At 35.7% G+C, this 14710-nt stretch overlaps 1 protein-coding gene across 1 annotated transcript in view; it reads right to left on the reverse strand.

Moving 5' to 3' along the window:
- Positions 1-14710, reverse strand: part of SH3GL2 (SH3 domain containing GRB2 like 2, endophilin A1) — a 232251-nt gene that overhangs the window by 107011 nt on the left and 110530 nt on the right. The window lies entirely within an intron of this gene.

Consider the following 14710-nt stretch of genomic DNA (forward strand, 5'->3'; position numbering starts at 1 on the left):
CATGTGTATTTTGAAATTATTTAAGATTCCTTGAAAGTTATTATATGTGGATATATTATATATTAATATAATCATGATATAACATATATAACACATATGCATATATATCATTCTATATATGTACATATAATATATGGTATTATGTCATAATAATATAACATGTACTGCATATATTATATACATTATATGTTATATATAATGTAATATAGTGTTATACTATGCTATTATTATATATTATATATCATACATCATATATATATACAATGCCTTTAAAGGAATCTTGAATTATATATAATATATATTTATATAACATGAAAATTATAATAGGTCTTACCAACTGCTCTTCTGCTGTTCTCTAAGGACCACCAGACCTTTCCATCCACCCTAAAGCTAAAGCCTCCTACATGTGCTGTTTTTCCCTCTTAGCATTCACATTCTTGAGATCAGGGATTGTTCTTCTTTGTATTTATATCCCCAGAACCTAGCATAATATCTTACAACAGGATGTTTTTAAATAATAAACAAGATTTTCTTTATTCTTCAAGGAATCCTGAATAATTTTAATATATGCATTGGATACAACTTTTTTGAAAGCCTTTAAGACAGTGTTTATGCTCTGCTAAATCAATTTAAATTCAACAAAAATTTAAGCACAGTAGTATCTTGCATTCTCTGCATTTTTCAGTGAATTATGTGATAGTAAAGATGTGGTCCATTGTGTAATGTCCTTTACTAAAACCTGGGTGCTCCTTTCTAAAATTCTCATTAAGGATGCCTTCAGGAAATCATAGTTATAGGTTTAGAATTCGAAGGGCCCTTAGAAGATATCTAGTTTTCAGCTCCCTGCCCCTCGTTTTACATATGAGAAAACTAAGCACCAGGAAGGATAGTGGTCTTTCAGCTGAAACATTCATCCTTTTCTCCATGCCTCCCCCAAGCCTACTCTAATAGATCAAAAGACTATAGATGTAGAGTAAGAAGGGACTTTAGAGGCCATATAGCTCAACAGCTGCACATCACAAATAGTAGAGTTAGGAGTGGTAGTAGTGGAAGTGGTGGTGGTGGTGATAGTAGTAGTAGCAGTAGTAGTAGTAGTAGTAGTAGTGGTAGTAGTAGTGGTGGTGGTAGCAGTAGTAGTATAGTAAATAGTAGCAGTTAACACTTACATAGTGCTTTAAGATTTGGTAAATACTTTAAGAAAATCTCATTTAATACTTGTGATAATCTTGTAAGGTGGGTGCTATTGTTATCCCCATTTTATGGATGAAAATGAGGCTGAGAAGTCAAGTGACTTATCTAGAGCCACACAGCAATTAAGTATCTGAGGCAAGATTTGAACTCAGGTCCCCTGACTCCAAATACAGCACTCTATTCTAGTGATTACCTAGTTTCCTCTGATAAGGCAGCTGAGGTGAAGGGAGGTTACACAAAGGTAGTATGTGGTAGAATAGATACTTGAACCAAGATCATCTGAGTACAAATCCAAGACTCTTTCCCCTATGTCATGTGGCTTCTGAGGACAGAGAAAGCTAAAAAAAATCATTTCAAGACCAGTGAATCTGTTCATTAATACATATATGTTGGATATACATTACCAACCAACAATTACATCCAGAATGTAATAAGAGATTTACCTTTGGAAAGTAGGCAGTGTTTTTTAAGAAACCTCAACTTTCTGCTTAAAACTAAAGTCCATGTTTTTTTAACATCAACAATCGTCTGGTCATGAAATATCCCCAACTTCAAAGCATTTACATTGCAGGTAACCAAGAATCAAATGAGATTAATATTTGTAAAGTGCTTAGCACAGTGGTTGGCATCCAGTAGGCATGCAGTAGCACTACATAAATGCTTATTCCCCTCCCTTTATTGCTCCTTCCCCAATGAACATAAAGAGATGCATTTTGGGTTACACCCTGCTATTACTAAAGAACTGTAGGAATCGTGTCACATTTTGGGTCAGTGAAGCAATAACAACAGACACAACATTTATCGATTAAGTTTGCTGTCTTACATGGGTGCAGTTCATAGTGCCCCAAAATAATTATAATAACAACATAAAGACCACTGATCACAGATCACCATAACAGATAAAATAATAATGAAAAAGTTTAAAATATAGTGAAAAGTACCGAAATGTGACAGAGACATGATGTGAGCAAATGCTGTTGGAAAAATGGTGCCAAAAGACTTGTGCATCTCAGGGTTACCACAAACCTTCAACTGGTAAAAAATGTAACTTCTGCAAATCACAATAAAATGAAGTACAATAAAATGAGGTATTCCTGTAAACAGAATCAGAAACAGTAACAGCTAACATTTATATGTACTTTAATGCTTACAAAATGCTTTACATATATTATCTCATTTGATCTTCACAACAGTCCTATGAGGTAGGTTTGCACTAGTCTATTGGTTGTACCCCCGCCTCAAATCTCTCCCCACCACAGTGTCCTCCACTCAGCCATCAAACTGATCTTCCTAAAGTTCAAATCTGATCATTTTACTCTTCTCCCCCCTATTCAATAAACTCCAATAGCTCCCTATTGTTGTCTTATTTTAAGGAATTGCCAAAGCCATTCTAACCTTCAGCAACACCGTCTTGATCAGTTAATAGTCATCAACATCATGGCAAGACCCTCCACCAGCAAAAAGATTATGACTTGCTAAAGGCTCAGATTATGGTTAGCATTATTTTTTTAGCAATAAAGTATTTTTATCTAAGGAATATACATTGGGCTTCTTTTTTAGATAACACTATTGCATGCTTAATAGACTACAGTATAGTATAAACATAACTTTTGTATGCACTGGGAAACCAAAAAAATTCTTCTGACTCGCTTTATTGCAATATTTGCTATAATAGTGGTCTGGAACGAAACCCATAATATCCCCAAGGTCTGCCTGTATTTCACATTGCCTAGGTTCAGAAAAAAAAAATTCCTTTGTTTCTCTGAATTCCTCATATTTGTCATTTCTACAGCACAATAATATTCCACTGTAATCATATACTAGTTTGTTCATCCTTTCCCCAATAAATGGATGCCAGTTTTGTTCCCATTTCTTTGCTACCACAAAAAGCATTGTTCTAAATATTTTGGCATATATCCAATGTTGTTTTCACTACAACACTCTGGACTTGAGTTTTAACATCTGTTGAAAGAAAAAGTTACAGATGACCTCTGCATTCACTTCCTGTGCTGGCTTTCTATTTTTCTGTAAAATATACCAAGTGATGGCAATTTTAATGGCAACACATATAACAGCCATAGCATTAGTGTAGAGAATGGAACGAAGGCATGATATTTTCTTGCAGAACTTTCTCAATTGTTCAAATTCCCATTGATCTGTCAAAATGATGTTATTTGTTCGTTTACAGACTGTTAGTCACTGGATCTGTGGGGGTGAGTTTCAAATACATTTACCTACTTAATTAAGCAGATGACATTCAGTGAGGGCAGAAGTGTGAAAAGGGAAAATAGACTGGAAAGCTGCCTCTGGAGATGTAATTAAGTAGTTCTGGGCATGGGAGATGAACCCAAGAAAAGCATTAGCCACACAATCATGGCATACCCGATAGTATATGAAGGTTTTAAGTCACCAAGAAAAAATAATATTACAAGCACTTCATTCGCTCCACATCTTCAGTTCCTTGGTTCCTATGTTATTTCATGTGCCTGTCTAAGCTCTGGCTGTTGCACTAAGGATGCTCAAAGCAAAGCTATTAGCACATAGCATGCTATTCATTCCATGCAATTCATTCCTTGGCTTGATAGTCTTGCTACTTACTTTCTTCATTAATAAACATGATCCATATTACCAATTTGATAATGGTCATGGAGTGTGAAGACACAGAATCCCAAATATCATAGTTGAAAGGGAAGTCAGATATCATCTAGTCCCTTCCATAACAGAATAGGAATCCCTTGTACAACAACCTAGAACAACAGCCATACTTTCTACCTAAAACACTGCTAGTAAAGAAACTCCTCCCTACTTCCCACAATGGCAGCCCATTCCACTTTGGGACAGCTACCATCTTTGCAAAGTTTTTCCTCTCTCCAGTTTAACATTGTGTTATAGAAAGTGGTATTTGGGAGAAAAAAAATCATAGGATCTCTAAGTTGGAAGAAACCCCAGAGACCATCTATCCTAACCCATACCAGAGCAAGAATGCCTTCTTTAAAAGAGGTAGTAAGCGAGTGGACATCCCTGCCTTTACTTGAAGATTTCTAATCTTATCTATTGAGGAAGATCATTTCAATGTGCAATAGCTCCAATTGTTAGGAATTCTTTCATTATTTCAAACCTAAACCTTCTTCTTTGCAACTTCTACCTATGGCTCTGAGTTGCCAAGCAGAAAAGAATATAATCCCTCTTTGCTAAAATAGACCATTATATGTTAAAAAAAAGGGAGGCTGTTAAGCCTCACACCCCTCAGTCTTCTCTTTTTCCAGGCTAACTATTCCCATCCTGGTGGTCCCCTTCTAAATACATCTAGAACTGACACTATATTCAACATGAGGTTTGACCAGGAAGAAGAAAGGAAACACCTCATTAATGTTGAAGGTTATATGGCTCAATTCATTCAACAAATTACAAATTCACCTAACAATGCCATCATCTAGCTCACAGATTTTCATGTTGTCTACAAGGATTTTGTCAAATGCTCTGTCAAATGACTTACTGAAATTTGGTTAACTGGTCTTAGATTTCAGAAATAATTTTATCATCAAAAAACCTGGCCTTTGTGTACTGCACATTATCATTTATAACATCACAAAGTTCTTATTTGTAGAGAGAGAAAAAACTATTTAATTCTGCTTCCTATATACCACTTAAGTATTTAGGAGCACTGTGCTAGCTAGCTCCTGGAATATTTGCTAAGTATGAATAAGACACGGTCCCTGACCTTATGGAACTTAAAATTGAGTATGACACATTCAAACAATTTTAATAAAAATGATACAAAAGTATAGTAGAAAAGTATAAGGAAGGTGTTACGTGGAATCTGAGTAATGTCACCATAAGCAATCACTTAATCAATTAGCATTTATTAAGTATCTATTGGATGGCAGGAATTTTGCTAGAAAATAGGCATGTAAAACAAAGATGAAATAACCTCATGGAGCTTATCTATCAGGAGAGAAAAAAGCTCATTTGGTTTTAGAGGCACTAAGACATAGGGTGGGGTGGGGCGCAAGGATCAGGAAAGGCCTCATGGAAAATGTATCACTTGAACTGAGCTTTGAAGGAAACTAGAGATTCTGGGAAGGAAACTAGGTAGGAGGAAAGAAAGATCATATTCCAGTCAAGGAGGATAAACTGTGTAAAGACACAGGAAAGGGGAATGGAACATTGCCCATGAGAGACAACAAAGTGACTGGTTTGTCTAGACTGTAGAACGAGTAAATGTGAGTTATATGTAATAAGATTGGAAAGATACACCGAAGTCAGATTGCAAAATGCTTTAAATACAAAGACAGTAATTTGTATTCAATTATAAAGGTAACAGGAGTAACTAGTGTTTGTTGAGAAGTGGGTGACGTTGTCAGATCCGTGCTCTGGGAGTATCACTTTAGCAACCGTGTGGAGGATGTATTGGAGAAGGGACAGATTGGAAGCAAGGAGATCAATTATAAGGCAATTGAAAGATGACAAAAGATGGCAATGGTCAATGTTGGAGGAGTTACAGAAAGATGAACACCCTAATGCATTGTTCACTGAACTGTGAATTTATCTAACCATTCTGTAATACAATTTGGAATTAGGCTAAGAAGTGACTAAAATACTCATATCCTTCAGCCCAGATATCCTACATTAAGGGTGGGAATATCCCTCAAGAAAGTCAATGACAAAAATAAATAAATGAAAATTTTAACGCATTTTTAAAAAGTCAATGACAAAAAGTTTGGCCTCAAATACACATATACACATTTATAGCAACACTCTTAGTGGTACAAAGGAACTAGGAACAAAATCGCTGTCCATTAACTAGAGAACAGCTAAACGAATTGCGGTACATGAATGTAATGGAATATTACTGTGCTGTAAGAAACAACGAATACAAAAATCGAAAAAAAGAATAAAAAGACCCAAACAAAGTGATGTCAAATGAAGTAAACTGATAGGATGATGGGTGTGGAATACTGAAGATAATGTCAAAATTTTCTAATATGTTGCTTAATTTTGCTGAACTTTTTTTTCTTTTATTTTCTTATTTACTATAACAGATGGCTCTGTTAGGGTGGGAGGAGAGAGATAATTGGAAATGTAGGTGACATGAAAACAAAAGATAGCAGTAAGAATTTATTCTTCAAAAAGAGGCTATTGCAATAGTCCAGGTAAGAGGTGATAAGAGCCTAAGCTGCAGTGATGCCCATGTAAGTACAAAGAAGATGTTTACAAGAGATATGATAGAGGTGGAATAACCAGGACCTCACAACTGATTAGATATAAGGGGTGAGGAAGAATGAGAATCAATCTGGGTTACTAAATAATATCTCCAAGTTTACTCATTTGTAAAATGGAAATCAGGATGTTCCATTGACCCCACCTCCATCTATCTCATAGGGTTAATGTCAGAATCAAATTTAAAAGTATATATGGAAATAGATGCCTATTGGTTAAAGAATAGTTAAACAATTCATTCTAAACGAATACTCAAGATCATAACTGAGTATTTACTGTGCCATAAGAAATGGTGACTATGCAGCAAGGTGCTACAGTGAACAGAGCACTGGGCCAAGAGTCAGGAAGACCTGAATTCAAATCCTGGCTCAGACACTTAATAGCTGTGTGACCCTGGGCAAGTCATGTAACCTCTGTTTTCCTCATTTTCCTCAACTATAAAATGAGGGTAATAATAGCACCTACTTCCCAGAATTGTTGTAAGCATCAGATGAGATAATAATGTAAAGTAGTTAACATAGTGCCTGGCACTTAGTCAGTGCCACATAAATGTTAGTTATCATTATTATAATTATTATTATTATTATTATTAAGAAGAATTCTGGAAAATCATAAACTTATGTAAAATGAAATAAGCAGAACCAGAAAAACAATACACACAACAAGAATGATATAAATGGAATGAAAAAAAAGAATTGAACGTTACAATCATAACAACCAAATTTAGCCATTAAGAAAAATCGAGAAAATTAATTCTTCCACTTTCTTTGCAGAGGTAGAAGGGTATAGGGGAGAAATATTGTTTATATTATGAGACTGATGTTTTGGGTTGCTTTTTATTAACTGCCTTTCTTTTTTATTTGTTATAAGGAATGGTTCTCTGGGTAGGAAAGGGAGAGGGGAAATATTTAGCATTAAAGTTGATATAAAACAAAAGATTTCAATTTTTAAATTGCTTAAAAAGAAAATAAGCAATGTGTAAAAGTGAAAGCAAATGGTAAAGAGGCTAATGAATCATATGACAGTATTATAATTCATTGGACTAACACTGGGCCGGTCAATAGGAAAATCAGAAAACCGCAAATACAGAAAACTTGGGCTGTGCTTTGGACATCTTATCAGGTATAGGTGGGGACACAATGTCTCACTTGATACATAAAAAAAGGTAAAATGCTGGCAATGAAATTAAAATGGTCAAGAAATCATGTATGGGTTTGACCATTTTTAGCAGATCAAAGTTAGGTTTCTGGTGCCCAACAGAAGACAACGTACTTCTTCACCTAGTAAAAAACCAGCTAAGAGAGACCACCTGAAGTGGACACTGTCATCTTGAAGCTACCTATTCAATATGGCTTTCTATAAGAATATTTATTTCTGTGATTGAACCAAAGTTCTTCAAAGAACCAGACTGCGAAATTTGGAAGAGGTCTTAGAGATGAGCTGTTATTATCCACCTAAGAATCTCTAAACAACTCTATTTACTTTATATGAAATTTACTGACTTCCCTGTAAATATATTGCTTCCTCCCAATAGAATGAAAGCTTCAAAAAGGTAGGGGCTATTTTCTTTTTGTCCTGTGCCTTGCACAAAGTAGGTCCATAATAAATACTGTTGGATAAATGGATGCATCATCTACTCCAATCCCCTCATTTTTCAGATGAGGGAAACTAAGGCCTGGGAAAGAGGACGTATCCTGTCCAAGATCAAACAGCAAAGAGCAGCAGACCCATACCTACAACCAAGATCCCCTTTCTTTTATACCATAATGCCTTTCCTTAGGAGAAGAACCATTTCTTTAGCCCTGAAGCAGTATGATATAATGCAGGAATACTTAACATTTATCATGTCTCATAGCAGTACAGTGAAGCCTATGGACCCTTTCTCAGACTACTGTTTTCAAAGGCATAAAGGAAATCAATCATATTGAAATACAGTTATCAATTGTTTAAGTCTATCAGGTTAAGAACCTGGAATTTGGACTCAGAAGACATGCATTTAAAAAAATCCTAGCCTGAAGCTTACTATCTGGCATGGGTTAATTACCATGGGTAATTTGTTGGATCTGGAGTCAGAAAAATCTGAGTTCAAATTCTGCCTGAGATGCATATTAATTCTGTGATCCTCAAAAAGTCAATTAACTACAGTCTGCCTCAGTTTTCTCATCTATAAAATTGGAGATAATAATAGCAACTATCTTATGGGATAGTAGTGAGGATCAAATGACATATTTGTAAAGTGCTTTGCAAATGTTACAATACTGTATAAATGCCACCTTTTACTATCAAGATTATTATTTTTTTAATGTCACTATGTTTGAGTACTTTTCTTCTTTCGGACATCAGTTTCTGCAATCATAAAATGAATGGTTAGGGCTTGATTTTTAAGGTCACTTCCAATAAAATTCTTATGATATTAAATCTAACAAAATTTAAGGTTAAGGTCTAAATTTATTTATACTTAGTTGTTTAGAAGCCAAAATTTCTAAAAGTTTTATTTTCCTACTCCCAAGTCTATCCATCATCCAACTACCAATCTGAATATTCATGAGGAATTATTACTTTAGCTACAAAATGAACAAATTTAGCCTAGAATTGTGCCTTAGTATCTTTAAATAGCTCATATATCACAGTAAAATTTAGCTTGAAATAAAACATGGGTAGTGTGGGCCAATCCTCAGTTAGGCTTCTGCTTGACACATTTATACTCTGAAATTTACCAACAGAAGAATCTAGTCAGTCCTATCCTGACATCAATGGAAGTAATATATCAGCATAGAGCCATTTCTGTTAGGAAAGTCTTTGATTCATTGGATTATAGAAGTAGGAGGGTAGTCAAAGGTCACCTATTTTAACCTTATCCTTTTACAGATAAGGATAGTCCAAAAAGCCTGTGACACATTCAAGGTTACACAGGAAGTAAATGCCAGAGGCGATATTTGATGCCAGATCCTCTGACTTCAGAACTAGCGCTCTTTCTACTATACCACACTGTCCTGCTCTTTTGCTAGCCTGGGTTCCATGTATACTTTCTTGGAAGATTAGGAGATTCTTTTAGGATGATTACATTACGCTCACCCCTAAAAGACAGGGCTAAATATTGTCTAGATTTGACCAAGACATCGTAGATTAGCATGAATCTCCCAGAGACCTACTACAAAAATAAGGAAAAGCATGATAATAAAGACAAAAGGGGGAGGAGTAGTGATAGAGGGAAGAAAGCTTAAATTACTTGGAAACTATGGTACAGAATTCTAGATCTGAATGAATGAATGAAGCAAGAATTTATTACAGTGGATAGAGCACTGAACTTGGAATCAGGAAGACTCATCTTCTTGAGTTCAAATCCAGCCTCACACACTGTCTGTGTGACCCTGAGCAAGTCACTAAACCCTGTTTGCCTCAGTTTCTTCATCTGTAAAATGAGCTGGATAAGGAAAAGTCAAATCACTGAAGTATTTTGCCAAGAAAACCCCAAATAGGGTCATGAAGAGTCAGACAAGACTGAAACAAATGAACAACAACGTGCAACACACTGGTGCTATAAATAGAAAAGTAAGACAGTTCCTGCTCTCAAGGAGCTCACATTCTAATAGGGGAAACATCAATATTACAATAGGCTTAAGCTTCAAGTCAAATAAAAAAGACCCATGGTTCTTAAGGTATTATTTGCGATAAAGCAGATGTTGACTTCTCTTCTATAGGGTTATTTCAATTCATAAAGTCATATCATTTATGATGTTGAACCATCTGACAGTGACAGAGACTTTAGTGGCAAGAACTTTTTTTTCTGTGTCTTCAGTAGCTAAGGTTATAGTATCCACTGAAACAATTGTCAGGCTACATCTCCACCTAGATTCAATGTTGGAAAATCTAGCCAATGGGGGTTTCATCTCACTACCAGGCCTGGTACAAGGAAGCTTGCTCTAGTCCCAGCATCCCAGATTAAGGTAATAGGGCCAATAATACATTTGTGCTTACACACACACACACACACACACACACACACACACTATATATATATAGATAGATAGATAGATAGATACAGATATATATGTATATCTGTATCTGTATAGGTATAGACATACACACACACTACCATCAGACCTTTCACTCCAGCATCTGCTCAAAACCAGGGTTCTCAAAATCTGGTGGTAAAAACTTATATTCTAAATTTTCTGGGAACAAGTCACCTACTATATAAAATATTATTATAATATAAGGCCCTAACATCAAGGTGTTATTCTTAGTGAGAAAGGCCGTAAGTATGTTTCTGAAACTTCTAGTTCTAATTCCCAATACCCTCGACCATAAATGAGTTATTTTAATATGCCACACTTCACACAGGCAAATAAAACAAAACAAACACAAAAGCACTAAATATTCTGGGTAGTTTAATGATTGATGTCATTCTCTTGGGAAGCAGAATTGGTCTTAGAATCATGAAGACCTGAGTTCAAGTTCATCTCCTACTGGCTATGTATAGGCAAGTCACTAAATTTCTCAGTGTCCAGGGCAACTCTCTAAGACCATAAATCAATCACAAGCACTTATTAAGTGCTTACTGTTTGCCAAGTATTTAAGATACCTTGATGTGAATTATAAATCAAGGCAATGCAAAGTAATTTAGAAAGGCAGAAGAGGGCAACAAAAAAAAATATAAAAACCAGTCCTAGCTTCAAGGAACTTACATTCTAATGAAAGAGACAACATCTACATTAATGTGATACACAAGATACATACAGAGCAGATGGAAGGCCTTAGAGGGTAGGGCGCTAAGAAAGTTCTGCTGCAGAAGGTAAAATCTGAGTCTTAGAGGAAGCCAGGGAAACCAGGAGGTGTAAATGAGGAGGGAGAGCATTCCAGCAATGAGTACCAGCCAAGGCAAAGGTATGGGGATAGGAAACAGCAATGCAGAGGCATCAGTAGAGTGTGTAAAGGGGAGTAAAGTAGATTGGAAAGGTAAGAAGAGCCAAAATTATAAAGAGCTTTAAATACCAAATAGAGGAGGAGCTAATATTTGCTCTTAGGAATAAACAGAAAGTCACTGGATTTTATTGAGTCAGGGGGTGGTATGGTCAAACCTAGGCTTTAGAAAAATTACTTTGGGAGTTATGTGAGGGATGGATTGAAAAAGAGAGATACTCAAGGAAAGGAAGTCAAGTAGAAGGTTATTATAATCTATGTATCCTATTACTCCCTATAAAACATCCTTATGGAAAGAGCTTCCATAAGGCAACATATAGGATATGAAGAGAAAAATAGAACTTAGTTGTATAACACTTCTATTTAAAAAGGCCTTCAAGAAAACAATTTTAAAAATTGTCAAATGTGTGTAAAACATCAAAAGGTCAATTATCCAATAAAATAGAATTAATCATACCTCAGACAAGTATAACTGGAAATCTCACCCTCAATTCTGTAAACATGGAGAAAGATATGTAAATCCCATAACATAATTAAACAATTAAACATAGTCAATGACTATGTCAGGCAGTTAGGTGATGCAATGGATAAAGCATTGGGCCTGGAATCAGGAAGATCTGAGTTAGCCTTAGTAGCTATGTGAACCTGGCAAGTCGCTTAACCCTGTTTGCCTCAGTTTTCTCACCTGCAAAATGAGCTGGAGAAGGAAATGGCAAACCATTCCCGTATCTTTGCCAAGAAAACCTCCAATGGAGTCACAAAGAGTCATACACAAATGAAATGATTTAACAACAATGACCATGTGTATTTTTCTTGAATGAATGCAGCTGTGTGCTGCAATGAAACAAACAAACAAACAAACCCATGAATTCGGAGTAAGAGGACCTGGGTTGAAACACTGCCTTTGTCATTATCTGTGGGACCTTGCGTAAGTCAAAGTCTCACTGGGCCATATAGTCCTCACCTCAAGTAAGTTGGATTAGATCACCTCTAAGGTCCCTTCTAGATCTAAATCTGGGAGCCCAAAAATCTAACTATTTATTTCCAACCTGAACACAGTTATGCTAACAAAAATTTTTTGGGATATCCCTCCATATTCTGAAGTTTTTGTTATATTTTATGGAGATAGCTTGAAAGGTCACCAGTCACCAAGGTAATTGTAGAGGAGAAGAAAGAGTAAGGAGGCACCAGGGATAAATGGTTGGATGTGGAAATAACATTCTCTGCCTCCTCCAAAAATAAACATTAAAAACCTTGACTTGACTTCTTTTTTATGTGCATTTCTATCATAATAGAATATAAATATTTTATAGAACAGCAAGTCAACATAAAATGAATGTGAAATCAGTAGGGGCTGGATCAGTGCAAAAGGATCAGATTATCTTTAATATCCATCCAAGGTTAACACTGAGCTCTTCATTTCCAGTGACAGAGGAGCAGAGGCAGAGATAAAGATGGTGTAATATAAGGGCAGCAAGGTGTCATAGTGGATAGAGCTCCAGCCTTGTAATCAGGAGGACCTGAGTTCAAATCTGACCTCAGACCCTTGACACTTACTGGCTGTGTGACTCTGGGCAAATCACTTAATCCTAATTGCCTCACCAGAAAGCAAATAAATAAATAAAAATTCAAAAAAGATTATAGAGTGGTTCAATAACCTAAGAGAAACAAAGAATTTAGAATTCTGAAAACCTCATATTCTTTTCAGAATACAGCTGCTTTGATCTGCTTGGGAATCCACTTTTCAACCACAGTTACTAGAATTCATTTTTACCCTAAAAGGATTAAAGCAACAATTCAAGATTTAAATCCGAAACAGAAGCCTGATGCCACTCCCACCAGCTGTTTGTCTGCTAACTGCTTCTTAAACAATTCTACTTTACTATATATAAGAATTAAGTATAAACATACTGAAAGCCAAGAGTAAAGGATACTTCGAATAGACATTCATTCCAAAGTATTCCCAGATTTTCCTTTTTATGGTCCCATTTAAAGGTTGCAACCACCACAATCAAATTGAAGTTCCCAATGGCCTCTAGACAGTAAGCACAGAATCATTCACTCGAAGTACATTAAAATGAATGCTCTGCACTCTCTATGCTAATAGAAAATGACAGACTTGCAACTCACGGTCACGTCACAACAACAGGACTTCTCTCTTAATTTCAAGGAAAGTCTTTTTTTCCCTTTGCCATCACAAGTCAATGGTAGCACCCTCCCTTTAATACAAGCCCTTAGCAATGAGTCTGCCTTGTTTGAGCATGGACTGACTCATTTAAATGGCAGATTTATACCAGTGTTGACATCTAGCTATATTGCATAATGCCCCAAAGCTAGTAATAAAAATAAAATTAACTAGCAGCTAGGAAGTCATGAGAGAGCCAGAGATGCCATTTAAACATAATTCACAGTTCAGAGTACTTGTCATATTTTTTCTTTAATAATTTTTCTTTTTCTAATAAACATCGAAAATTAATATTTCAATATGCACCCCAAAAAAGTAATTGTATGCAAAACTGTGAACTTTTATTACATACTGTTTATCTTTTTCTTCCACTATATACAGTTTGGCTGGTTGTTTTTTTTTTTATAATTCAAATTTAATATGTTACTTCCAATTCTGCCCTACTTCTCTGTGTCCCCATCTGAATTTCCTTCTGCTCTCTCTTGTTTAAATATTCATTGGTGCCTCCTTTCTTTAATTTCTTCCTTTTTATAGTATCCCTATCACTACCCTCATTTCCAACTCACCTCCATTTAAAAAGAAAAGAAAAGAAAAGAAAAAACCCCTCTCTTGAAACAAGTGAAAATAGTATTGGCTATGTCTAAAAATGTCTCATTCTGTACCTCTAGTTTATATTTTTATGGATGAGATTAAAGTGGATATATAAGAAAGATGCATTATAGAATAATGAAATTCTATTCAACAAACATTTATTAAGTACCCCCTATAGGCAAGGCAGTCAGAAAATATTTATTAACCACTCACTAGGTAACAAGTGGGGCAGTTAAGTGCTGTTGTGTATATACAATGCTGAGCCTGGGGTCAGGAAGACGTGAATTTAAATCTAGCCTCAGACACTTACTAGCCGTGTGACCCTGGGCAAGTCACTTAACCCTGTTTGCCTCAGTTTCCTCATCTGTAAAATGAGCTGGAGAAGGAAATGGCCAACCACTCCAGTATCTTTTCCAAGAAAATCCCAAATGGGGTTATGAAGAGTCATACATGATTGAACAACTGTGCCAAGCAGTGGTCAAAACCCTGGCACTATAAGAGCTAAAGCTAAAGAAAAAAATGCTCTGGAGGAAATCAAGGAAGTCTTCACAGAAGAGGTAGCATCTGTGCTGAATCCAAAAGAAAAAAAAAGGAAGGATT

This window comes from Vombatus ursinus, unplaced genomic scaffold (assembly GCF_900497805.2).
Source record: "Vombatus ursinus unplaced genomic scaffold, bare-nosed wombat genome assembly UNPS02014770.1, whole genome shotgun sequence".
NCBI lineage: Eukaryota > Metazoa > Chordata > Mammalia > Diprotodontia > Vombatidae > Vombatus > Vombatus ursinus.